A 27194-nucleotide genomic window follows, 5' to 3' on the forward strand; every position below is an offset into this window, starting at 1 on the left:
GGTCATCTTGGTAAATATTATGACAGGTCCACCATCCATGGTGTTCAATAGCTTATCCCACACTAAAGATTACTGCCTGCAATAGGTCCTTTCTAATCCCCTAGACAGGAGTGGGTAAGGAGAGGAAATGGTTGTGAATGGAATAGAACATTTTAAGTAAGAACATTATGAGGCAGTATGGGGGCATAAGCTCCTCCTTGAAGTTTCTGATATAAAATCAAACATAAGTGCAATAAAACAAAATCCAGGAATTCTTTATCCCAGTCTTGATTGGAGTTAGGGTGGTCAGTGATACTTAGAGTGGACCTTTTCAAGCAGGTTGAGTTTCTGCTGGTTTGCTAGAAATTTTTGTATGAAAAGTCTAAAGGCCCAGGCCTTAGACGTATTGTCTTCCCATAATTATGTGTGCACAGATGAAAAATGGAATAGTGTACAATTTAAGGGTGTGAAGGCATTGGAGAGGGCATTTGGCCATTTAAAGTGGGTTTTAGTCCACAATTTGGGAGACAGAGCTCCTTTACATTGAAGACTAATTTGAATATACAGTCTATCTAATTTGGCAACCATGAAGGGTCATGAATTGTGAAATTAAAAATCAATTAATTGTATTCTGCTTAGGTCTCTCTATTATATGATTGTGAGCTAGACTTTGCTTTAATATAAAATCATATGATTTGGGGAAAATTCATATGCTATTGTAAAAGCATGTGATTATGAATAAATCTTATGTTGAGACAATTCTGAGAAATTGGGGAGTGGGGGTTAACCACAGAACATTCTAACCTCAAGTTCCCTGTTCCTAAATGTTCCAATCTCAACTTTTACCTTTAAATTCTCTGTTTTTCTCTATTTTATTTTTCTCCATTTAATTTCTCATCTCTAACACAAAGAAATGATATCAACCAGTCAGAAAAGTTTGTAAACATGTTGCTCAAGATTGTGTAAACTTCTAGATGACAGCCCTAGTTTCTTAGATCACCTTTATTGGCAATTGCTAACTTTGCTAATAAATTGATCATGCTTGAAATTTTATCCTCAGATTTTATCTTTTTCACTTGTGACATCAATGAAGATTGACACAAAGAAAAATATTAAAAGAAAATATTAGCCAAGAGACAACAACATATCATAAGCATTACAAACTAGGGCCAAGTTGGATTTATGCCAAGAATTTGAGGTTAATTTAATCTTAGGAAAACTATCAACATAATTCACCATATTATTAATAATGACAGAAATCACATGATTATATCCATAGGTATAGGAAAACATTTTTGACAAAATACATCTATTTCTGTTAAGAGGAAAAAACCTACTAGAAAACATGGAAATAAATGGACCTTTCCTTAGTACAATGAAGTCAAAACAAGAGCCAACATTATGTGATAGGAATAAATACAAAAACTTTCCAGGAGATCCGGGTAAGATAGGGATGTCAATTAATATCAGTATTATTTGATATAATGCTAGAAATGCTATTTGAAGCAGTAAGATAAGAAAAATAAATTGAGGGAATAAGAAAGGCAAAGAGGACTCAAAAGTATCCCTTTTTGGCAGATATGACAATTTACTTAAAGAACCTCTGAGAATCAACTAAAAATTAATTGAAAAATTACCAACTTCACCAATGTTGTGGGATATAAAATCAATCCATGCAAACCATCAGCCTTTCTATATGTTATGAATATCAGCCAGAAGGAAGTAATAAAAAGAAAAATTCTATTCAAAACAGCCACAGAATGTATAAAATATTTGGGCATCTACCTACCAACACAAATATGAATACAATTATAGAACACATTTTATAGAAATACACACAACAAAATAATTCAAGAAATATTCATTGCTCATGGGAAGACAGATGCAATGACAATTAATTTACTTATAAAGCATCATACTAATTGAAATATCAAATGATTGATTGCTTTATAGAGGGAGAAAAAATGTACCTGGAGGATCAAAGCATTATCATTTTCAAAGGAAATAATGAAAAAAGAAGGAAGGAAGGGGTTTGCCAGGTCCAGATCTCAAATTATGCTACAAAGCAGTGACCATGAAAAACAAGTAGAATAGATTAATTAACAACAATAACTGAAGCAAATGAACCTAGAGTCCTAGTGTTTGACAATTTGAGGATTCTAGTTGCTAAGATAGACTCATACTTCAACAAAAATGACTAAGAAAATTGGAAATTTCTGGTAGAAATTAGATATAGCCCCAAATCTCGTATCATATATCAAGAAAAGCTACAACTACATTTAGGATTTGATATAAAAGGTCAAATCATTAGCAGATTAGAGAATCAAAGAAATTATTTTTCAGAACCAGGGAAGTGTTCATGAATAAACAAGGTATAGAGAGAAACACATGAGATAAAATAGATAATTTTGATTACATAAAATGAAAAAATTCTTGCACAAACACAGCAGTGCAGTTAAGCTTAGAAGGGAAATAGCTAACTGGGGGAAAACTCTTTGCACCAAGTTTCTCTGACAAATGTTTCACATTCAAGATATATGAAAAACTAATTTAAATTTGAAATAAGAGCCATTCCTCAATTCATAAATGGTCAAAAGATATGAATAGAGAGTTTTCAAAGGAAGCTATAAACAACAATATGAAAAAAATGCTCCAAATTCCTAATAATTAGAAAATGCAAATTTAAGCAGCTCTTAAGTTCCATGTCACATCCACCAGATTAGTAAAGATAACAAAAATGGAAAATTACCATTTTAGGAAAGGCTAAGGGCAAAACAAGGCACATCAATGCACTCCTGGTAAATTTGTGCATTAGTTCAGCCATTCTGGAAAGCAATTTGAAGAGTGTGTTAAAAGTCACAAAAGCATTCTAGGACCCAATAATATAACACTAATAGGTTTATATCCTAAAGAGATCGAAATAATAGGAAAAGGACACAGAGGTACAAAATAGTTATTAGTTTTTTTCATAGTGAAAAATGTAATGAAATATTCTTATATCAAAATGAGATATTTGTAAAGTGCTTAACCCAGAGTAGGTATTTAATAAAATCTTTATTTCCTTTCCCCATTCCCTCATCCTTACCCTTCTATAACTCCATAAGAAATGATGAGTTTCAGATAAATTTGAAAAGTCTTTTATGAATTGATGCAGAGTGAAATAAGCAGAACCAGAAGAATGCTTAATAGAATTAAACATAGTAAATAAAAACAATTTTGAAAGATTTAAGAACATCGATCAGTAAAATAACCAACCAGGACTTCAGAGTACTGAAGATGAAGCAGGCTATCCACCTCCTGATAGATTGGTGATGGATTCAAGATGCAGAATGAGGCATACATTTTTGGACAAGGCCAAAGTGGAAATTTGTTTTGATTTTCTATGAAATCCATTATAAGAATTTCATTTTTCTTTTCTTTCTTTTAATTTTCATTTAGGAGGGGTGAGACAGGAATGGCAAAAGGAAGTAAAGGTAAGGTTCACCACTCCCCCCAAAAAAAGAGAAAGGAAAGGACTAAAAGAGAATCACTAAAGCATTTTTTTAAAAAATAGTTTAGAAGAGAACTGAAATCAGACAAGTAGAATGTCTAAGCTTTGAAAATTAATGTTGATTTTGTTATAAACTTTACCAAAAAAGCAAGCTCTACATAATAGAAATGTACATTTTCATTTTTTATTTTCTGTTCTACTGTGCATGTGGAAATGCTCATTTTATTTACTATTTGTGAAGTCCAGAATAAAAGAATAAAAATTTGCCACTCTTTCCTTCCCTCTGCCTGAACAATTCATGCTGGAAAAATGGATTTCCACAAATGTGGGGGTGTTATCAGATAATCAGTTAATACAGTGGATCTAGTACTGATTGATATAAAGAATAAGTTAAAGTCGATCAGTGGGTCAGTGGATAGACTGACAGATCTGGAGACAGAAGGTTCTGGGTTCAAATGTAGCCTTAGACACTTACTACCTGAGCAAGTCACTTAATTGCAATTGCCTAGCTTTTACCACTCTTCTTCCTTGGAATAATACTTAGTATCAATTCTAAGACAGAAGGTAAGGACTTAAAGAAAAAGTAACAAGGAAGTAAAAAGATATGATGAGATAGTCTTTACCTTCAGGAAACTATCAGTCTAATAATGGGGGTCACAAGATCTATAAATAGAAAATATTCATAAGGCACAATTATAGAGATTAAAGAAAATGTGCAAATGTTTTTCACTTTTCAGCTTCTTTTTATTTGTGGGTGTCAGGACTTTTTGGACAGAGTTATGGAATGATTGGATTACAAGGGTTAATCAAGGAAGGGCATATAAAATAGGTTTAGAAGGAGGAAAAATATATGATTTAGGGATAGAAAAAGTATTTCTCAGGCCAGAGAAGAAGGAGGTGGGAGAGGAAGAAACCCCAGGAAGATGATGCACTAGTTGGTGCTGTTTGAATATGGTAAAAGATCACCAAATAGCCCATACCAGATATTCTTCATTCCTCTCCTGGCTCTGCTTCTGGCTCTCTGGACTTTGTACCATGTCTCAGGTGCCTTCTGGCTCTGGGAGTCCATTCCCTCAGGCCCTATACCTTTTCACCCTGGAAGTTCTCTCTGTTCCTGTGGCCCCCTTTTCTCATTGATGAGTTCCTCCTGGAGGGAATGTCCTAGAATAGCCATCCTTCATTCCTTTCCCAGCTCTGTTTCTGACTTTTTGGACTCTGTCAACAAGACCTATGTAGCAGGAACCTTCCACTCCTCCCCTTTCCCACTTTTCAGCTTCTTTTTATTTGTTGTCTTTCCCATTAGAATGTAAGCTCCTTAAAGACAGAGAATGTCTCTCTTTTTAATTGTATTTGTATCCTTCAGTACTCAACATGTTGCCTGGCACATATTAAGGACTTATGTGCATGTTGACTTGATTTGTATAGATACAGGTACATAGTATATGTATGTTCTGACAACTTTGACTCTTATAATTTTATAATCCTACAAAGCCGACCTGATATTCCCTTCAAACAGTGCAGCTCAGCTGGACCCATTCATTCTCTTCTCCCAGGTCCCAGAGTATGACAAGATATACCCCAGACCTTCAGGAGGGCACAATCCTTCCTCTACCTCTTCTCACTTGCTGTGAAGCACTCTCCAGCAGGGCTACACACCTTTAAAAAAGCCCAGTAAATGAAATTTCAACAATACATAATATGAGAGTTTTTCATATACTAATTAATGCACAGGTTTCCTACCTTTCCTTTCCTTCCTTTGAAGAATGGGTTTCTAGACAATGGTCTTTTCGATTTTGCACTTACCTATGTGTACTTAGTCTCAAAGCCTCTCTCCTTAGGTCTCGATTTTGTTCCTGATCCTTAAAGTCATGGAATTGTCTTCCTTTTTCTTGCTCTACAGACACATTTCTTCTACAATGGAGGTCAGTCTCTTCCCTTCAGTGTTTTATTCAGTTCAGTCTATACTGAAAAAGTCAGAAGAAAGAGACGGTTGTTGCTTCTGGGAAAATAAGAGCCTAGGTCCAACCTCTTAGATCTTGGGAGGATTTGCTCTTTTATGTCTGCCTCATTTTTTTCTTTTTCTGAAAAGTTATTGGGATCCATTCTCCCTAAAGTTTGGTTTATTTTGTTTTACATTGACTTTCTGGATACATTTCTACATATTTTGTTTTTCTTCACAAACATTTTTAGATAGAGTAAGTTTTTTTTTGTTTTTGTTTTTGTTTTTTAAGCATTGGATTGAAGGACCTTCTAGCATTTTGGGTGGACCTGCTAGAGTGAATTTGCAAGAGGGACATACTTAAGAGTTATGTAAAATGGGCAGGTATGGATGAGTTATGATCTGCATCACTAGGAGGGAAAATGCTCTCATTAGTGAAATCACAGACCTATTAGACCACTTAAAGCTATTACAAAATGTTATTATATTGAATAAAAATTTAGCTGGTTTTATCCCAACCTGAATGCAAGACATTTTCTTCCTTCTTCAAACCATTTGCCTCATGACATCTAAGCTATCCAGGGAAAAGAGATTAACCTGTGAGATAGACTCAAGATGAGAACATTCTCATTGCCCCAGGCTCAGCAGAGGACTCCAGGTCCTATGTATAACATGGAATCTGATGAATCTTGCTATAGTTAATGCCTCAAAGAGAGGATAGTTTGAGTTAATGCTAGCAAGTCAGAGAAGTATTTCCTTTCATGCCCAAATAACAGAATTCCAGAATTGGAAGGGACTTCAAAGACTGTCTACTCCAATCTACCCTCTGAACATTAATTTTTAAGTCTCTGACAAATAAATACCTAACCTTCACTTGAAGTTTTCTACTAAAAAGAGAATCCAATAATTCTCAGGGTAGTTTATTCTACTTTCCAGTTAGGTATTTTCCAGGTAGGAATTATTTTTATTAAAAAAAAAAACATAAATCTGCCACTTCTGTCCAGTATTTCTTTGGGATCATACAGAAAAGGACACATCTCTCTCCCAAAGGATAGTACATTAAATATATAAAGACTGCTATCATGACCTTCCATTAGATTTTCTATTCTCCAAGGTCATAAGTTCCTCTTATCACCCTGACTATCTTTTTCTAGATATATTTCAGCTTATCTGTGTCCCTTCTAAAATATAGCACCCAGATCTGAGTAAAATACCCAAGTATGGTTTGACTGAGTAAGAGTATCAACTCATTCTTTTCATCAGGGTATTCTTAATAAAGCCAAATATCACATTTTCACTTTGGCTGCCATATTGCTCTGTAGATTCCTGTTTAACAATCCGCTAAAAGCCTCAGATTTTTTTTAATATACTGTATACATGAAATTGACTTTCTAAACATAAGTGCAAAAGTTTACATGAATTTCCATTAAAATGCAACTAATAAGATTGAGTCTATTATTCCAACCTAGGAAAATCTTTTGGGATTCTGATTCTGACCTAATATGTTAGTTTTCTCTGCTGTCTTGTCATATGCAAATCTAATAATCATGTTGTCTTTACTTTCACCCAAATTATTGAGAAAAAATTTAAATATCATAGGTATAAATGGTCCCAGGAATCCATTAAGGACCTTCCTCCAAGCTGACATTAGCCCATTAATTTTTTTTAGGGGGACAAACATTTGACCTATTCCAAGTATATCTATCATCTAGCCAATATATCTCCAACTTGTCCACAGGGATAACAGAAGAAATTTGGTCAAATTATTTGTTGAAATATAAGCGTACTACATCTTCAGCATTCCCATTGTCTACTAATTTAGCAACCTCAAAAAATGAAAGGAAGGTATTCTGGTATGATTTTTAAAAATGGGACTATATTGACTCATCTATGAGCTTCTTGTTGATAATGCCAGTTGACAAATCTTCCCTTTTATAATACATTCTAGAATCTTTGCAAAAGTCAAAGTTGAATTGACAGATCCTCTCTTAATACTCTGGTGGGGGAATTAAAGCTAAAGAGAACACATTGTGATAATGATGTTTTAAACATTAACTGGAGTATGGGGGAGGATCTTGAGTACTATGCCACTTAATTCACATAGTATGACTAGCCACCTATTTTGATTATAAATTAGACTGGCCCGTACTTGAATCTTCTCTGACTAATTCAAAAGCATTAAGTCAGAATTCTAGTTTCAGCTGTGCCACTAATAGCTGTCTGACTTACAGTAATTCACTTTCCTTCTTTGGTTCCCAGTCATCTTTGTAAAATGAGGGTGTTGGACTACATGATCTCTAAAATCCCTTTCAGATATAAAAATTATGTGATTCTTTGATTTTCAAACCCTTCACCTTGGCATGAGGGTTAAGTTCAAGGTTAAGGAGCAAAACGGTAGGCATAGGAAGAAAATCCCCAAATTTGGGGACATGGAGGGTCCTTTCCCCATCTATAAAATGAGGGTATTGGATTACATTTCCCCTTCCTGATCTAATGTTCTAAAATTCTGTGATTCAATTGTTCTATAATATTCCCACTTCCCAGACTAGATTTGGGACCCAGACGGAAACCTCTCCCTCACCTCCACAATGAAACTGACCTTCATGGTCTGGGTTGTTCTCCAATAGTACTTTTATGAAGTGAGGGGCAAGGGAAAAAGAGAAGCTTTCTCTTCTTATTTTCCTTCTCCCCTTCTGTGGGGCAGTAAGCTCATAAGCTGGCAAGGACCAAATAGTCTCTCTTAGAAACCAAAAGGAGATATGATGAAGAGCTGGGGTGAAGAGGGGCTAAATCAGGGCATGTGGGGGTAGGAAATCAGGGGATCCCTACCCTAGATCTCTAGGTGAAGGAGTGGACCTTATACCTGGAGTATAATGTAGCGTTCCTCTTGACTTTATGTGCCTAATAAGCAGTGGGCCTTATTAGAATCAAAAGTGAAGTAATTGTTCCAATTCTCCCTGGGGTTTCTCTATTTGTAAGTTATTTCCATCACTCTTCCAACTTGGGATCTTGTTATTTCAGGTCTCAGGGGATAGATTGCAGTTCCAAAAGAGGAGTCCTGTTTAAGTTAGCCTTCTGAGACATTTCTCAATCTTCGATTGGCTCCTTGTACTCTCATGTTCTTCTCTCCTGAGAACCCTTGACCTTAGACTACCTGCTTTTTTTTGGTTCCTTGCCACTATTTGGTCCTCTAAATGGTTTCCTTTTTACCCAGGTACACTGTCAAAGGGACCTATATTCATATTGCTAGTTGTATGATGTTGAATAAAATATTTCTCTTCCTCAGACTAAATTTCAGCATCTTTAAACTGGAAGGGTTAGCATTAGAGCCAATTCAGCCAATCTAATACAAATAAACAAGCATTTTAAATTATCTATTATATGCAAGATATTGAGGCTACAAAGACAAAAGCATTGTCATGATCCCTTCCAGCTCTGACATTCCATGATCCTATGAACTCTTCACAGAATCTCAGTTGTGCTGGATGATAAAGATCATTTAGTCTTGAACTAGAATAAAAATACTTGAATAAGAATCCTTCCTATCACACACCTGAGAAGTATTCATTCATACTTTTCTCAAAGACCTAGAGTGAGAAGGAAACCAGTAGCTCTCAAGGCAGACCATTTCACTTTTGAAACATAGGTCAAAATGTTTAGGAAGCTTTTCTTTAAGTAAAACCTTAATTTACCTCTATGCAACTTCTAGGTGCTATTCACAGTTTTGTGCACTAGGGCCAAGAAAAACAATTTCTAATCTCTTTCTCTCTCTTTTTAATTTTTAATTTATTTATATAATTAATTAATTTAGAATATTTTTCTATGGTTACATGATTCATGTTCTTCATCCCCCCCTTCCTCCTTCCCTCCTTCCATAGCCATGGAGCAATTCCACTGGGTTCTACATTTAAACAACATTTGTTGTTTAAAACCAATTTCCCTATTATTCATATTTGCAATAGAGTGATCATTTAAATTCAACATCCCCAATCATATCCCCATTGAGCCATGTGATTGAGCAAATATTTTTCTTCTGTGTTTCCACTCCCACAGTTCCTTCTCTGCATCTGGACAGCTTTCTTTCTCATAAATCCCTCAGAATTGTCCTGGATCATTGCATTGCTGCTAGTAGAGAAGTCCGTTACATTCGATTGTGCCATCGTGTGTCTATCTCTGTGTATAAGGTTCTCCTGGTTCTGCTCCTTTTACTCTTCATCAATTTCTGGAGGTTGTTCAGTTCACATGGAATTTCTCTAGTTCATTATTCCTTTCAGCACCATAGTTGAATCTCTCTTTTTTTTAAAAGACCAAACAATAATTTTATTTTTATTTTATTTCTAAAGAGAAAGAGATTTGGAAGAACAGGGAGAAAAATATAGGGAGGAGGGGTAGAGCCAAGATGGTAGAAGAAAGCCAATAGCTCTCCTGAGGTCTCACAAATTTTCTTCTAAACATCTTTAAAATAATGCCTCAAAATGAGTTCTGGAGCAACAGAAACCATTAAAATACAGGATGAAACAATTTTTCTGCCCCAAACAACCTAGAAAGTCAGCAGGAAAGATCTGTGGCACCAGAGTGAGAAGTGAAGCCCAAAGCAGACAGTGCCCAGGCAAGACTGTAGCAAGGCCTTAGAGGCAACTGAATCCATAGTAGCAGCTTCCAGAACTCTCCGTCTAAGGAAGACAAGGAGAATAAAAGGCTCCCTTGGCTGGCACTGGGTACAGGATTCTGTTGCATTGCCTATATCCAAGTTTCACTCCTGGGTTGGAGTCCCAGGGTGAGGAGTACTATCACACCAAAGCTTGTGGCCATAGGGGATTGGGGGGCCCTGGTTACAGCTACAGGGAAGAAACACAGACCAGAACACATGTGAGGAGAGTAGTAGACATAGCCCGCCTTAGATCATATCACCTTAGAGGAACTGAAAACTTATAGATTCCCAGATCTAGCTCTAAAAATAGCTGTACAAAACCCCCAAACTTTGGGATGGTGTCCCCTCCATTCCAGGAACAGAGACCAACTTTAACATAAGCTAAAAGTCAGGAAAGAGGCTAGAAAAATGAGGAAACAAAAACAAAAGAAAGAAGATCCTGACTAAAATAAATTACTATGGTGACAGGGAGGATCAAAACACAAACTCAGATGCAAACATCAAAGTCAAAACTGCAAGATAAATATGAATTGATTTCAGACCCAAAAAGAATTCCTGGAAGAGCTTAGAAAGGATTTTAAAAATCAAATAAGGAGAAAGCCAGGCTCAGTGGATTGAGAGCTGGACCTAGAGGTGGGAAGTCCTGGATTCAAATATGACCTCAGACACTGCCTAGCTATGTGACTCTGAGCAAGTGACTTAACCCCATTGGCTTGCCCTTACCACTCCTCTTGATTCTGAAGCAGAAGGTAAGGGTTGTTTTTTTTTTTAATCAATAAAGAGAGATAGAAAAAAATGGTAAAAGAAATGAGTGATGCAAGAAAAAAAAAAGTCAACAGCTTGGCAAAGGAGTATACCTCCTTTGTACCTAAATACTAAAGAAAATAACACCTTTTAAAAACAGAATCAGCCAAATGGTAAAAGAAGGACAAAAATCTACCGAAGAGAAGAATTTTTTAAAAAGCACAATGACTACACCTGTATAATTATATCAATTACTTGCCTTCTCAAGGATGGGGAAGGGGGGAGGGAGAGAATTTGGAATTGAAAATTTTTAAAAAGGAGTATTAAAAATAAAAGAAAAATATAGGGAGATGGTAGCACTCTTCTTCAAAGTGCTGACTTCTAAATGTGCATACAAGTGGGTATAGAACTGTTTTCTTCTCAATGCTCCACCCACCTGAATGAACTTGACAAAAACCATAATTATCTCTCTCTTAGATTGTCCTCCAGTGGAAGTGATAGAAAGGACAATAGATGAATACAATTTCTGATCTCAAACTTTATATAAGCAGAGGTCATTAAAAGTATATGGTATTGGTTAAAAACTAGAGGCATGTCAACAGAACATATTAGATTAGAGAGAATAAGAAAAAAATGCAATAACTTGGAATTTAATAAACCCCAAATTATATATTACTTAGGGAAGGATTCTTTATTTGACAAGAACTTCTGGAAAAACTGGAAAAGAGTCTGACAGAAATTAGGCTTAAGGTTAATACATTACATTGTATTCAACAACACATCCTAAATGGCTATATAAAATTATTTTTAAGGATCATACTATTAAAAAATGGAATAGAAGCAGATTCTACAGTTATTAGATAGGGAAAAGATTCTTAACCAAAGAATAGAGGTAATTACAGAAGACAAAATGGATAACTGATTACATGAAATTGAAGATTACAAATATTGCTGTCACCTTTCACTATGATTGAGTTGATTCTCCACATATACCGCCTCCTCATTATCTTCTCACTACCCTTTCTCCTCAGTTTGTCTTAAGAGATCCTAAAAATACTAGCTCTATTGGAGAAATACTGCCTGCTGGGTCTTATCTCTTGTTAGCATCTTCTTTTTCCAAGCTGGAAAGAAATATAACTCCTGGGATCTTGGCAAGGACTCTAATGCATAAAATAAAATACATAAGATTACAAAGGAAACTAGTTATGCTGAAATACTGTTATCAAAAGATCTTTTAAAAGTTCACAGATTCCAGATGAAGAATTCCTATATCTAGAATACCTCTCTTAGAAGGAGACTAAGGGCAGGCCTAGGAAGCTGAAGAGCTTGTCCTTACCAATGAGCATATTAAATAGCTGTAATTTCTGTGCTCATTGAAGAAATATTGTTCTAGAACAGCTGGTCTTGGGTGCCTAATTCTCTCTAGCCCTGGAGAAGAAAAAGTCCAAATGTTATAAAACCCCCAAATAGCAGGTAAGTTCAGTGCTCACAAAGTAAAATATTCATTCTTGAGATCTATTGGTGGGGAATTATTGGGAAGGGACAGTTTCTCTCTTTTCAATTTGCCCTACTCTGAACATGAATGGAGATTAGAAGGTATACATATGAAACTGGTAATCCTGTCAATTGTGAGAGAAGGTAATCCAAGACAGGTATTTATTGCTATACTTTAATCACAGCACACAGATCTGACTGGGGAATTATCATAACTAAATTCATAAAAGAGGATGGGGACAAGGAAATAAGCAAGGTGTCCTTTGACATTAATAAATTCAGATGATTAGAATCCAGTAAAATACATGAAGGAGAAACTCATAAGACAGGAAAAGGATTGGGTTGGGGGCACACCAAAATAATGAAGCCTGTTCAAATTCCCATTAATGCTAGTAGAGGTCTAGATGTAGAGTAATCTTTTACTGGTATTCTAGCTTCCAAACACATAGTTTCTGTAAAGTATTTCAGTTTCCAAAAATGAAATAGATCTAACTGTAAAGGAACTACCAAAGGCAAGGAGGGAAATCTGTTACGGATAGATTCAAACTTTTGAAGAACAGTTAGTACCCATATTTAACAAATTATTCTAAAAGGTTGAGAAAGCACCCTACCAGAATCCTTTTATGAAGCAAATAGTCCTACTACCTAAATCAGTAAAAGATAAAACACCAAAGGAAAACTATAGATCAATATAATTAAAGAATGTTTTAAAAATTGTAAACAAATTTTGGCAAATAGGCTATAGCAACTTATAAAAAACATTTGTTATGATCAAATGGAATTTATAACAGAGATGCAAGGGTCATTCACCATTAGGAAAACAATGTAATTAACTATATTAAAAACTAAAATATTCAAAATCATATAATCATTTCAACAAATACAGAAAAAGCCTTTGATAAAGTACAGCATTCTTTTATGCTAAAAACCCTATAAAGTATAAGTAGAGAGGGAGTTTTTTTAATATCATAAAAAAGCATCTGTCTAAAATAAAAAGCAAGGATTATATGTAATGGGGACATCTTGGAACTTTTAACAATAAATATGAGTGATTCAAGTAGGTTTGTTCTTCCTAGTATTATTTGATATAGTTCTGGAAATGATAGCAATAGCAGTAGGACAAGAGAAAGGAATTACAAAAGTAAAGATAGGTAAAGAGGAGATAAAATCATCTCTATTTGCTAATAATATGATGATATATTTAGAGAATCCTTGAGAATCAGCAAAGGTTCTGAGACAATTAATTACTTCAGCAAATTTGTTGTCTACAAAATTAACTCTAAGAAACCAGCAGCATTTCTATATAATTAAAAAATATAGATAAGAAGCAAAAATTTTAAAAGGAAATAGCATTCCCAGTAACTACAAAAATTCATAAAATATCTGGGGTTGACTTACCAAAGCAAATTGTATAGAGACAATTAAAAAGTGCTCCTAAAAGAAATAAAGAACATCTTAAAAAACTAGAGAAATATTCAGTGCTAAAGCAAAAGTCATGCTAAAATACTGAAAACGACACTTACCAAGTTAATTTATACTTTTAAGTAATCTCAATAAGATACCAAGATTCATTTGGAAAAACAAAAGATCTAGAATATAAGGAAATTTTTTAAAAGAAGTAGGGAGATTCCTATTTCCAGACTTCAAACTTCATTATAAAGTAGGAGTCATCAAAACCTTCTGGCAGTTGTTAAAAAATACACCAAGAAATTGATGGAACATACTAAGCAAGAGAGAATTAGAAACAATGGAACTCAGTAGCCCAGTGTTTGATAAAGTTGAGAATATAAATTGCTAAGGAAAAACTCTAGGAATATTTGATAAAATACTTCTAGGAAAACTGGAAAGCAGAAATTAGGCTTGTACCAACAACTTATTCTATATTCAACAACACATTTTAAATAGATACACAATGTAATTATTAAAGATCATAATATTTTTTAAAAAGAGCAGATCATATATAGCTAGGAGTGGGTGATTTTTTAAAAAAACCCTTAACTTCTATCTTAAAATCAATACTGTGTATTGGTTCTAAGGCAGAAGAACCATAAGGGCTAGGCAATGGGGGGCTAAGTGATTACCCAGGGTCACACAGCAAGGAAGTGTTTCAGGCCAGATTTGAATTGAGGACTTCCGGTCTATACCTGGCTCTCAATCCACTGAGCCACCTAGCTGCCCCCAAAGAGATGTATTTTTAACCAAATGAGATTTATTGTTGTTGTTGTTGAATCATGATTCTTTGTGGCTCCATTTGGGTTTTCTTGATAAGTATTCTGGAGTGGTTTGATATTTTCTTCTCCAATTCATTTTACAGATGAGGAAACTGAGGTAAACAGTTAAGTGGCTTGCCCACAGTCACACAGCTAGGAAGTGTCAGAGACTAGAGTTGAATTCAGGTCTTTCTGACTCTAGGTTCCAGCCTACCTGCCAAACAAGAGATAGAGGCAATTATATTACATGAAACTAGAAAGCTTTTGCACAAACAAAATCAGTGCACTTAAGATAAGAAGGGAAAATGCCTATATACACCAAAATATTTTTAACAGCACTTTTTGTGATGGTAAAGATATAGAAATAATGTAGATATATATCAACTAGGGAATGGCTACTAATATGGGGGGGGGGGGATATGTTTGTGTGTATGAGAAGATATTGTGGAGCATTTCTCTAAGCTTAAGGTAAAGGACCCAATATTCTTTTGGAGTCAATTGTGTTCCCCCTAAATTCACTTAGGATAGAAATCTAGGTTGGTGAATCATGAATTGTCCAGTGTGGGAGAAGGCTGAGATACTTTGAGACCTAGTCCCAAGGAAACCACCATCAGAGGGAAAGGAGTCAGAATGTGAACAACAGGAAAAAATAAGAAAGAAAAAAACTGAAACTGCCAAAGTTCTCAGGAAGAAGAAAACGCAAAGACCTGGAGCATAATGAATTAACGTATGTAATCTGGCATATTTCTTGAATCATATTATCTGCATTCTACCTACTATACCCCAGTTTGATTATTACTGGTCAGTTGATAGAATTGGTCTCTTTTATTATGAGGACAGAAATAAAGTAGTAAAAATCTTTTGGCTTCCTAGAGTAAAATAAATGGTTTAGAAATCACTTGGTTTACTCCCATTGGATTGAAATTTTTCTCAGTTGATGGGACAGCTCTATTTCAATCTAAAGCAAAGGAACTCATAACTGAGAAATGAGACAATTAAGTCCAATTCAGTTCCTTGAGGGCTTTCATTCAGGAGCCAGTTCGTGTCAGATTGCTTTTAAAACAAAAAACAAAAACCCTTACCTTAAGTCTTAGAATCAGTACTGTATATTGGTTCCAAGGCAGTAGAGCAGTAAAGGCTAGGCAACTGGGATTAAGTAACTTGCCCAGGGTCCCACAGCTTGGAAATGTCTGAGGTCAAATTTGAACCCAGGACCTCCTGTCTTTAGGCCTGGTTCTCAATCCACAGAGCCACCTAGCTGCCCCACAGATTGCTTTCTTTAGGAGGAATATTGAAAACTCTGAAGGAAAAGCTTTTAGGAATTAAATGGAAATTGATGTGTGTGACTAATAATCTATATTTCATTCACATTGTGTATTCCAATTGTATTGTTATTGCAGTCGATTTCTAGGACAGATCCATTTTAATCTAGAAGAATGAAATCTTGCCTGCTGTTAGATGGCTGCTTCTTTTAGGATTCATGTTCTTTCATCAGATAAACCACAGTGCTATCTTTAGAAACACAGATTAACAATGGAAAAATCTAGTAAATCTATTCCTGAAGTAAAATAAACTCACCTGCTCTTCTTTCATTGGATCTGTATTGTTCTCAATCAATGGAATAGCTCTACTACACTCTAAAAGAGGAATTAGTAAACTGTGGCCCATGGACCAAATAGTACAACCTGTTTTTGTGGGGTTGAAGGAAAGGAAAAAGTAAGCATTAGTTTGCTGATCCAACTCTGCTCTAAAGCAAAGGAATATTGTAAATGGGAAGCAAAACACTTTTAAATTCCATTCAATTCTTTGAGGCCCTACATCCAATATCCAGTAGAGACTTCTAATTCATGTTCAGATGGCTGCCTGTTAAGTATCCTGGACATCTTGCCAGAACCCCCCCCCCCCCCCCCCCCCGCCCCAAACACACACACACACAATATTATCTGCTGGAATTAATGTGAACAGTGATCTAAAATAGTTTTTCCATATTTTCCATCTTAAATTTTAATCTAGTTGTTTCTACTGTCAATTAAGGGGAAATAACTCTTTTCATATCTAAAAATGAAAGCAATGAGGTGGTACAGTGGATAGAGCACTGGGCTTGGAGTCAAAAAGATCTGAGTTCATATCCAGATCTATTCTTCAAGAACCTTAATTTAATAACCTTTGGAGAGTTCCTCAAAATCCTGCAGGAAAACTGTAATATAATCTTTAACATCCTAAGCATGTATCATGTGATATAGTAAATTTCTTGAGTAAAATAAGTTCATCTTCCCTGTGGGGTTTTCCTTAATGGACTTCCCTGACCAGCAGGGTCCCACAAGGGAAGGGGCTCACCTTCGTGATGGGACCCGAGGAGAGGTAGGAACCGAGAACCAGGGTGGAAATGAAAGACATGGACAAGTCAGTGGTTGGATAGAGCAGGCAATCCCTATGATACTCCCTTTGATAGGAGAGTATGAGTACAAAGGAACACGAGGTGGAGGAGGAGATTAAGATAGGGAATGCAGGCCGAGATGGTTACAGCCTCGGGGAAGGAGAAGGTCAAGAGGAGAGAGAGACATAGTCATTGAGGAGCCCAGTGGAGCTCCATGGAAGGGAGAAAGGCCAAGAGGAAGTTCATGGGTTTGCCTCTGAATTTATTCCTGTCCTGCTTGGGCGGTACTCCCAAGGACATAGCACCCACATCACAAAGTATAGACAATTAAGATTGGGTGGCAAGGTAGAGGGAACACCTTTGGGCGTGTAGATTGCAAACCGCGCTTTCCCGGGGAATTGAGTCCAAGCATGTTAATGAGTTTGTCTTAGCCAAGGGCCGCATGGCCAGTTCAAAGTTACATTCACAAGCCTCATTGGTATAACCTTATGCTTGGAGACACAGTAGCCACACAGTCATTTATATTTCATAGATGTGAATATGCTTGGGATGCTACATTCCCAATATCTTCCTGAGCTTTATCTCAATGACAGGATTTCTATTCTGCCATATCAGATAAGGGAAGGAAATGTTTGTAGGCTTTAGTATTTTTCAGACTGCCTGTCTCCATTTTCTCAGTAGGAAGCCAAAGAGAACATGACATACACCACAGGTTAAGAGAAGTTCAGTTCCCTAAGCCAATTTTATGATAGAAGGATTTAGTATAAATCAGTCTTGTGAATTATTATATATAGACACAAGAAAATTGTCTTTGTAACCATATCTTGCTATCACTGACCCTGAACCCTTGTTCTTAGAATCAGTTTTGAACATACATTCATAATTCTTAGGATTTGTTATGTCGGATACCTTCATTTATGTTACTATATACATTGTTCTCGTTCTCCTGCTCACTTCATTTTGCATCAGTTCATAAAAGTCTTCCCAGGTTTTTCTGAACTCATCCAGTTCATCATTTCTTTTGGCACAATATTATTCCATTACAACCATATACTACAACTTGTTCATGCGTTCCTCAAGTGATGGACAATCCCTCAGTCCTCAGTTTTCAGTTCTTTACCACCACAAAAAGAACTGCTAAAAACATTTTGGTATAGGTAGGTCCTTTTCTTTTATCTCTAATCTCTTTGGGATGCAGACCTAGGAGTGGCATTTCTGGGTCAAAGTTTTCTTTTATGGATGTTTGAGTGTGGTTCCATATTGCTCTCCCGAATGGTTATATCAGTTCATAAACATATCATATCAGTTCCATGAACAATGTATTAGTGTCCCAGTTTTCTCACATCTCCTCCAACACTTATTTTCTTTTTTGGTCATGTTAGCTAATCTGGTAGGTATGTAGTGGTATCTCAGAGTTGTTTTAATTTGCATTTCTCTAATCATTAGAGATTTGGAGCATTTTTTTTTTCATATGGTTACACATAGTTTTAATTTCTTCCTCTTAGAACTGTCTGATGATATCCTTTGACCATTCATCAGTTGGGAAACACTTTGTATTCTTATACATTTGACTCAGTTCTCTATATATTTGAGAAATGAAGCCTTTGCCAGGGACACTTGCTTTAATAGTTCTTTTTAAAATAGATACAAATGAAGGATATTAGACTTCTGCAAATAGGATGATTCCCAAACTCAACAAATAAAATACATTGCCATCTTTGGGGATATAAATTAAAAACTAGAAATCTTATACTTTAAGTCAAATAAATGGTCTAGAGCCTACCTACTTCCTTCCAAATGGATTTGCATCATTCTTACTTTATAGGAGAGCTCTATTTCATTCTAAAATAATGAAACATTACTGCTAGTAGTACAAAATTAATGTTCGATTCTATTCTTCAAAAACTTTCATCAAATAACCAATGGAATGGCCTCTAATGCTTCCTAGCTGTATGTCCCTGGTCAAATCACTTAACCCCAATTGCCTAACCCTTACCATTCTTCTACCTTAGAACTCATACTTAGTATCAATTGTAAGACAGAAAAAAACATAGCCAGTGGAGATCTCCAATTCATGCCAGATTATTGCCTACAGGAGGAATCTTGAAACCCCTGGAGGAAAAACAAATAAGCAAAATATTTATAGGAACCTAGGCATGTGATCAGTAATCTAGGACATTTCATGAATAAAATAATGGCTTACATTCTACATAATTTTGTTTTTAGTTTTAGTTTTGCTGGAATTGCTTTCAATTTATAGGATAGCACTATTTCAACCAAGATTAATACAATCTTGTCTGCTGTTTGCTGCTTATAAGGAAGATTTCTGGAAATAGCAAATAAAACATGCCGCCACCATTAGGGATGTAAATATCTAGAAAAGCGATAACTTCCTTGAGCAAGATAAATGGATAGAAGACTCCCTATTTCATTCTTTTTGGGTTTGCTTTAATCTAAAGCAATGGAACACTGCTTAAGCATGTATTAATTTATTGTTTTAAAATTTTGGATTCTTAGCTCTCTGTTTCTTATTATGGCTCTGTTACCTTAACTCCAGAAGTGGCAGAAGGCCCCATGAGAGTAAGGATTATTTTGTCCTGTCCTTTGTTTCATGGATTGGAATGGCCAAAAAATCATCACCTATTTGCAAACCTCTTTTTATATGGCTAGGGCTCTTCCTTAGAAAGTAGACACTGTAGATCGCTGGACAACACCTGAAGGCTATATGAAGAATTGGCTTTTACTTTTGCACTTTGAGGACATCAAATTTGAGAACTCAGAGTCACTTCCACATTAAGATGAAGCACAACACCAGTAAAGTACTTTTTGGAGGGAAATTTACAAAGGATAGGTGCTTAGTAAACTTGCTAGGATGGACCTCATTGCAAGGGACCAGAATATTGGTTGAATTGAATTGAATCAAGTTGAATTCCAACATCTTATCTGTCTTAGCAACACTATAGGTGTAATGAGAAAACAAAATGGCAGTGAAAAAAGAGTAACTCATGATATATCAGAGAGCTGGGAAATTAGAAAACTAAAGCCAAGAGAAGGAAACACTAAGAGTTTTCTCTGAGGTGGAAAAATCTGTTTTTTGTTTTGTTTTGTTTTGTATTCCCCTTGTTTCCTAGAGAATGGTGTCCTTTCCATGTTTCCCATGTCAGTACTTCCCATGATACCTGACCTACAGAGCCACTGAAACTGCATTAGGTAAGTGGGGGGGTCTCTAAATATTTAGAAAAAGCATTTTGATTTAACACTTTAGATCAGAAGTTAGCCCTGTCTTAATGAATTTCTGATACAAACTAGCTCGTTCTTTTCTGAAATATGCTATTTCTTCTTTTACATTTGATTTAAATCATTCCAATGTGGTCTTTTAACATTTTTCTTTAAATTTTTTCTTTAAACTTCTTTAAAATTTTCTTTAAAAATCTATTATTTCCCATTTACCTGCTTTGTTCACCTGGGGTTTGCTCTTAATCACAGTTTCTATGTGTACTCTGCTCTCTCATTTGGGCTGCCACTTCGGTTTGAGCTTCCAATTTTAATTTCAGATGCCTGTATTTATCCTGCCTGGTATACCTAGATAAGAATCATTGATTGCTACTTCTTCTTGACCACTGGCAGATGGGTGAGTAAAATTTGGATGGTCATTGAACTTTATTTTATTTTAATCATTTTATCTTTACCTGCTGTCTTAGTATCAATTCTAGGACAGAAGAGCAGGGCTAGGGAAGTTGGGTTATAGTGACTTGCCCAGGGTCACATAGCTAGGAGGTGTTTGAGGCCAGATTTGATCCCAGGTCCTCCAGGGGGACTAGACTCAGCTCTCTATCTACTGTGACACCTCGTTGCCCCTACTGTTGCTAAATCTTGTAAGTTTCTGGAGTTTTCTTGCTTTTCAATGACCTTCATGCCAAATGGTACCCAGATAAGGAAAGGGAAAAAGAATGAGCCTGTGATTTCACTGGTATAAAGAATTCCTGGGGAAGAAAACTCCTTCTGCCAATGGAATACCAATGCAAATAGGCACCTTCTCTTCAGTTTATAGACTTAGTTTGCCAAGATTGAGTTTTTTGAGTGATTTGCCCTGGATTACATAGATACATACATACATATGAATATAATACACCTTAATCTTAGTGTCTTAGACTGGATCTCAGGACAAAAGGTCTTACTGAAATGAGACAGAGATCCAAGGACTCCCTGAGATCAAAGCTTTTAGGGGTTTATCTTTGCTGGAAGATGCAGTAAAGAGGAGACGGAGTAGGGAAAGATATCATTTAATTTGGGAGTAGGAAGTACCACTATATACTAGCTTCTCATTTTAGTTAAATATTCTTACTAACTAGGTGCTAAAGTTTGCTATTATTACCAGCCAGAAAGAGTATATATTACTAGCACTTTCAAAATTTGGGTGCTCTGAGGTAAAACTCTAATTGGTTCCTCCTCAGTTGTAACTCCTTTCTATTTATACCTCCCCATCTTATTCTTGTGAAGTTGAATTTTTTTGAAGCAAATTGTAAGACTTTACATTTGTCTATCCCTATTCAATTTCATCTCATTAGATTTAGTCCAACATTCTAGCCTTTCAAGATTTTTTTCAAATTCTGACTTTATCATTTGATCTGTTTGTTATATCTCCCAACTTTTGGTCATATCCAAATGTCATCAATGTCATCTATGCCTTTAGTACAAATTCTGACTCTCCGCTCCTCTTCATCCATTTATTATTTATCCAAGGTAATTTTTTTTAACTTTGTTTGAACAACAAAGTATTGATTTGTGTCAGTCAATAAATTATTTATGAAGTTAGCATCTTATTTGGAGGGCAGCTAGGTGGCTCAGTGGATTGAGACCAGCCCTAAAGAGAGAAGGTCCTCTGTTCAAATCTGACCTCAGACAGACCAGGGCAAGTCACTTAACCTCACTGAATCTTCTGCCTTGGAACCAATATGCAGTATTGATTCTAAGACAGAAGGTAAGAGTTTAAAAATAATAACTTATTTATTAAATTCTTACAATGTGCTAAGCACTGAACTGGAGGAAAACAGTCTTTGTTCTCAGGGAACTCAGATTCTAATAGTGGAGACAGCATGCTAAGCACTATGTATAAAGGCATACACTTGGTAAATGGGCTTCTGGCAGATGGTGGGATTTTAGTTAAGATCTGAAGAAAGTCAAGGAAGGCAGGCAGCAGAGATAAGGAGGCAAAGCATTCTGAGCATGGGGGATAGTTAATAAAAAAGTATAGTCAGAAGATGAAACATCTTTTTTCCAGGAACCATGGGGAGCTCAGTGTAACTGAATCATATAGCATTTGAAGGGCTCTAAAGAGTAAAAGAAGATTAGAAAATCGAAAAAGAAAGAGATTATGAAGGACTCTAAAAGCCAGAGATTTTATGTATAGCCTGAGTTTCAAAACCCACTAGTATGATCTCTCCTCTTTGGTGTAGATCAGTGCCCTGCAACTATTCAAGGGGCAGGGGAGGAACTGAAGAGAGCAGGACAGGGAGAGAGTTCTTCTAGTCTCTTGAATCTCTTCAGACTCTACAGTTGCTTCAAGTGTTTTAGGCTTCCAGCTTTGAGAGAGATGATGGACAACCCCACTTCAGGTTGCTGAAGGGAATAAAAACACTCTGGGAAGAACATAACCTGAGAGAAGCTGGCAGTCTCCATCATGTCTTATCCCCTGTATGCTACACCAGAGACTTTGGGGAATTTCCCCTTTGGGTGAGTCTGGGACTCTCTTTGTTGATCAGAATTATCTTGTTCCCAATGGGAGAACTCCTTCACTCTTTGTGGTCTGGTATATATTTTTCTATGTCCCCTTCCTCTGATTTCTGCTTTGCTATTGACTTGAATTTATCCATTTAGATAAATGAATTCCTTTGCTACTTCCTATGTCTGTTCACAAGAAAAGGAGTCAAGCCTTGAATATAAAGTTTGGGTCCTCCTTTTCCCATTCACAAACAGCAATCACAAATTTAGCTTGAGTTTGAAAATGACATCTCTTAGGCTAAGAACATTTAATGGAGCACTCAGATATAATTCTATCTGCTTGGCACATCCTCATTCTGAGGGAAGCTGAGTGGCCAGGCTTCTGGCCCCAACTTCTTATTTCCCTTCCTGGCAGGAATTAAAATCTACTTTGACTATTCAACAACATTTCCATGCAACATGTAGGGGACAGATTCACTGTGTATATTTGATATAGGGAGTTACTGGATCTGTCAGAACTGTGTCAGAAAGACCAGTTTGACAGTTGTGTAGAGGATAGGTTAATTTTAGGAGAGAACTTAAATATGGAGGCCAATCAGAAGGCTATTGCAATAGTTCATATGGGAGGTGATGGGAGGTGATGGGAGCCTGCGTCAGAGTGGTGGCAGTGTCAGAAGAAAGGAGACATATATGAGAGATGTAAATCTCAAAGAAAATGGGCAAGACTTGACAGATGGATATGAGGATGAGAGAGAATCAAGAGTTGAGGATGTTACCTGGGTAAGTTGAAAGAGAGTAATAAGGAAATTAGGAAAAGAGGAGGGAAAGACTGTGTTGGTGAAAGATATTTTTGTCAGTTTAGACATGTTGAATTTAAGGTATCAATAGGTCTATTGATAGCAACATTAGATAAATCTAATTTGAGAGGTCCAGTAGGCAATTGGGAAATGGAAGACTGGAAGTCAGGAGAGAAGTTAGGATTGGATAAATAGATCTGAGAATCATCTGCAAGGAGATATTTGAATTCATGGGAGCTGATAAGATCACCAAGCAAAATATTATAAAGGGAGAAGAGAAGAGGGCATAGTACCAAAGTACTGGGGTTGTGATTTTAAATCTCCATCTTGCTTGGTCTAGCACCCAAAATTGTGCACACTCACACTACACGGGCATGTGCTAGTCAATGGCAAATCAGAAATAACTAACTGCCCACCTGGGCTGTCCTGAAACCAAGCTTGAGCCACCATTGGCATGTGTGAGGAGCAGGAAGTAATGTAGAGAACAGCCTCTGAAGTTCGCTCACTTCCTGTGGACAGGGCTAGGTGCCAGTTCCTTCTAGGTCCTAGGAGCTCTAGCAGGGAGGAGGCCCTCAGGCAGCTTTCCTTCAGGTCGGTCATGTGAGTGAAGGACTGATTCCCTTCTCTATCTTGGCCTTCCAGGCCTAAACTCCTCTGGCTCTGCCAGAAGGTTGAGTTTTCCCCTTCTTTCCTTCTCTCCCTCTCCTTCTTTCTTACTCCCGTTGTAATTAAACCACCATAAAACTCCATACTGACTTGAGTGTTTCATTTAGGAATTTCATAAGTAAATTCCTTGGCGACCTTAAATTAATATACACCAGCCTTAAAGGGTGATTTCACTATAACAGGGTCACAAGAATGAACTGCCTAAAGATTTGGCAAAGGAGACTTAAGAGAACTGAGACAGGTAGGAGAAAAACCAGGAGAAAGCAGTGTTACAAAAAACCAGGAGAGAATAGAAAATCAAGGAGAAGATGATAATCAACACTGTCAAAGCTACAGAGAAGGAAGAGAATTGAGAAGTGTCCAAAGACACTTTATCCAAGGATTCTTAGAGTAGTAGGTAAGTATTTAATGTAATTTTATTTGACATTAAAAGACTACATGTTTATTTTGAGCCAGAAAAAGCACCAAGAACTCTGTTTAACAAAGGAAATTCCTTCATTCCCAGAGCTACTAGGAAGAATGCCAAAGACTTTCCACAAGTATATGTGCAGATGCAGCATGACTACTAATATTGCTCAAGACCAGTAACATCCCAGGGTGATGTCTTGTCTTGCTTGTGAATTGGATTTAAGTGAGGCAGTGTTGCACAAAGCTATCAGCCTCACCCTCTTTTCCAGAGACACTGAAGTTCAGTGGCAAGACAAAAGTCAGGATGACTGGTCAAGAATGGCCTGGGATGTAGTGGATGACCTTGGTAGCTTCTTCCATGTCTCACCAAGGTATTTTAGCCACCTTAAGGACTGTTGGAACAAATAACTTTCACTTTCCTATTTCACTGAGGAAGTCTTCACATGCTTCACATGTAGACACCCCCTAAGTCACTGACAGGTATGAAGCCTGTCTCCCTCAGCCTGGTTTAGTCCATCCACCAAGATAGTTTTACTAGAGTGTGGTCACTTTGCATTCTATAGCTTCTTGAAGCCAGAGGTGAGAGCTCAGTGACAAGTAAACATCAAAGATGGATGAGTAGTCCTGAAGTGTTAGTGCTTCCTGTACACTCCATGCACTTCAGATCTACTGAATTAACCAAGTTTCATTAGGCTTAGTCCTGAAGGTCACTCTTTGCTCCTGTGGACTGAACCTGGGCTGTAAAGGATAACTTAAGCAGTTTCAATGTTTGTATTCATTGTTTTTTGTCTCTTTTTAGTTTTTATATACCCTATGTGTGATCCCATTAAATAGTCAGCATTTTTGTTATAAATTGTAACTATAGATTTAATAAAAAGGAATTATCTGTTATTAACTAATTGAATAACTGCATATGAAAATCATAAATCAATAATCAAATAATCATAGTATAACTAAAATAATAAAAAAATTCTCTGTAGTACTTTGCCAAAGGGAGTTTGCATATATCTTCAGTGTCCTGCAATATATCTAGATGTTTCTAAGGATGTATCATATTATCTCATTTGGCTTTGAATCTACAGAATAATCTTGGCTGCCTTTATATCACCATATATAGGGAGCAGGTGGCCACATGACTTGCCCAATAGAAAGAAGATAAAGGAAAACCTCATCTTTTCAAAGGAGAAGACCTTCGAAATTACAGTTGTCTGACTTCCAGGAAGATGAGTTGACCTACCCCACCTCTGGGGGAATTTTGGGCAATCTGGCTTTTTTTGCAGGAAGTATAAATACATGTCTGCTGAAAAGTTCAGTGTCTGCAGACCTGCCTCTGTGATGTTCACATTCATAATAAAGTTGGTCTTGCTTAGAAGATCATTCCCAGTATATTTTTTCTTCTACAGATGTCAATTCTCAATTGATTGGTCAATACAGACCAGTAGGCTGGGGAGTCCTCAATGCTGGGCTTTCCTACTGTCCTTCACCTAAAACAAGAAAGTACAAGCATAGAGGTTGTGAAGCAAGGCCCATTTTTCATGGGGTCACATGGCCTCAGAAGAAAGTCCAAGGCCTTTCCCCTTAACAGTATAATCTCTTAATGAATGCTATCAGTGATAGGAATCCAACCAAAGTAGAACAAACACACTAGACTAAGATTGACCCAGGCATTTCCCCCTTCTTTTTGTTTCTTTTCCTTCCTCCCTCCCTCCCTCCCTCTCTCTCTCTCTCTCTCCTCTCTCTCTCTCTCTCTCTCTCTCTCTCTCTCTCTCTCTCTCTCTCTCTCTCTCTCTCTTTCTTTCTTTCTTTCTTTCTTTCTTTCTTTCTCTTTCTCTCTTTCTCTCTTTCTTTCTCTCTTTCTCTCTCTTTCTTTCTTTCTTTCTTTCTTTCTTTCTTTCTTTCTTTCTTTCTTTCTTTCTTTCTTTCTTTCTTTCTTTCTTTCTTTCTTTCTCTCTCTCTCTCTCTCTCTCTCTCTCTCTCTCTCTCTCTCTCTCTCTCTCTCTCTCTCTCTCTCTCTCTCTCTCTCTCTCTCTCTCTCTCTCTTTCCTTTATTCCAAAAACAAATTTATGTCTAAGTTTTCCAAGGCAACATGATTCTTGTTGTCTCCTTCCCCTCTTTCCTCTCCTTTCCCATAATTGACAAGCAATTCCTCTAGGTTTTACGTGTATTATCACTCAAAACATTTCCGTATTGTTCATTTTTTGTAAGTGAATAATCTTTTAATACCAAAACCCCAAATCATATACCCATATAAACAAGTGATAAATCATATGTTTTCTTCTGCGTGTCTATTCCACAGTTCTTTCTCTGGTGGCAGATAAATTCTTTTCATAAGTCCCTCAGAATTGTCCTGAATTATTGTATTATTGTTAGTAGCAAAGTCTATTATATTTGAGCATCCCACAGTGTTTCAGTTACTATGTATAATGTTCTCCTGGTTCTACTTATTTCACTCCACCTCAGTCCATGCATGACCTAGGCATTTTTAAAGACATCCTCATTTCTGGCTATATAGCCAAATAAAAAGACATCTCCAAACCACATGGTAAATAAACTGGAACTAGTCATAGGCAGTTTCTTTTAAGCATGTCTATTCTATAGCATCATAAGATCTATAATTATACCTATAAGAAGCAAGTTTGGGGGCAGTTGGGTGGCTCAGTGGATTGAGAGCCAGGTCTAGAGATGGGAGGTCCTAGGTTCAAATCTGGCCTCAGACA

At 36.5% G+C, this 27194-nt stretch overlaps 1 long non-coding RNA gene across 1 annotated transcript in view; it reads left to right on the forward strand.

The window, feature by feature from the left end:
* The window catches only part of LOC107651403 (uncharacterized), a 65010-nt gene extending 39157 nt beyond the window's left edge, over positions 1 to 25853 (forward strand). Inside the window, exons 2-6 of the long non-coding RNA XR_008916496.1 lie at positions 3418 to 3452; positions 15031 to 15234; positions 20016 to 20094; positions 20439 to 20515; positions 25594 to 25853. This is a non-coding gene — a long non-coding RNA (uncharacterized LOC107651403). The remainder of the gene's footprint in view (positions 1 to 3417; positions 3453 to 15030; positions 15235 to 20015; positions 20095 to 20438; positions 20516 to 25593) is intronic.
* The last annotated feature ends 1341 nt before the right edge of the window (positions 25854 to 27194 follow it).

Source organism: Monodelphis domestica, chromosome 2, assembly GCF_027887165.1.
Source record: "Monodelphis domestica isolate mMonDom1 chromosome 2, mMonDom1.pri, whole genome shotgun sequence".
Classification (NCBI taxonomy): domain Eukaryota; kingdom Metazoa; phylum Chordata; class Mammalia; order Didelphimorphia; family Didelphidae; genus Monodelphis; species Monodelphis domestica.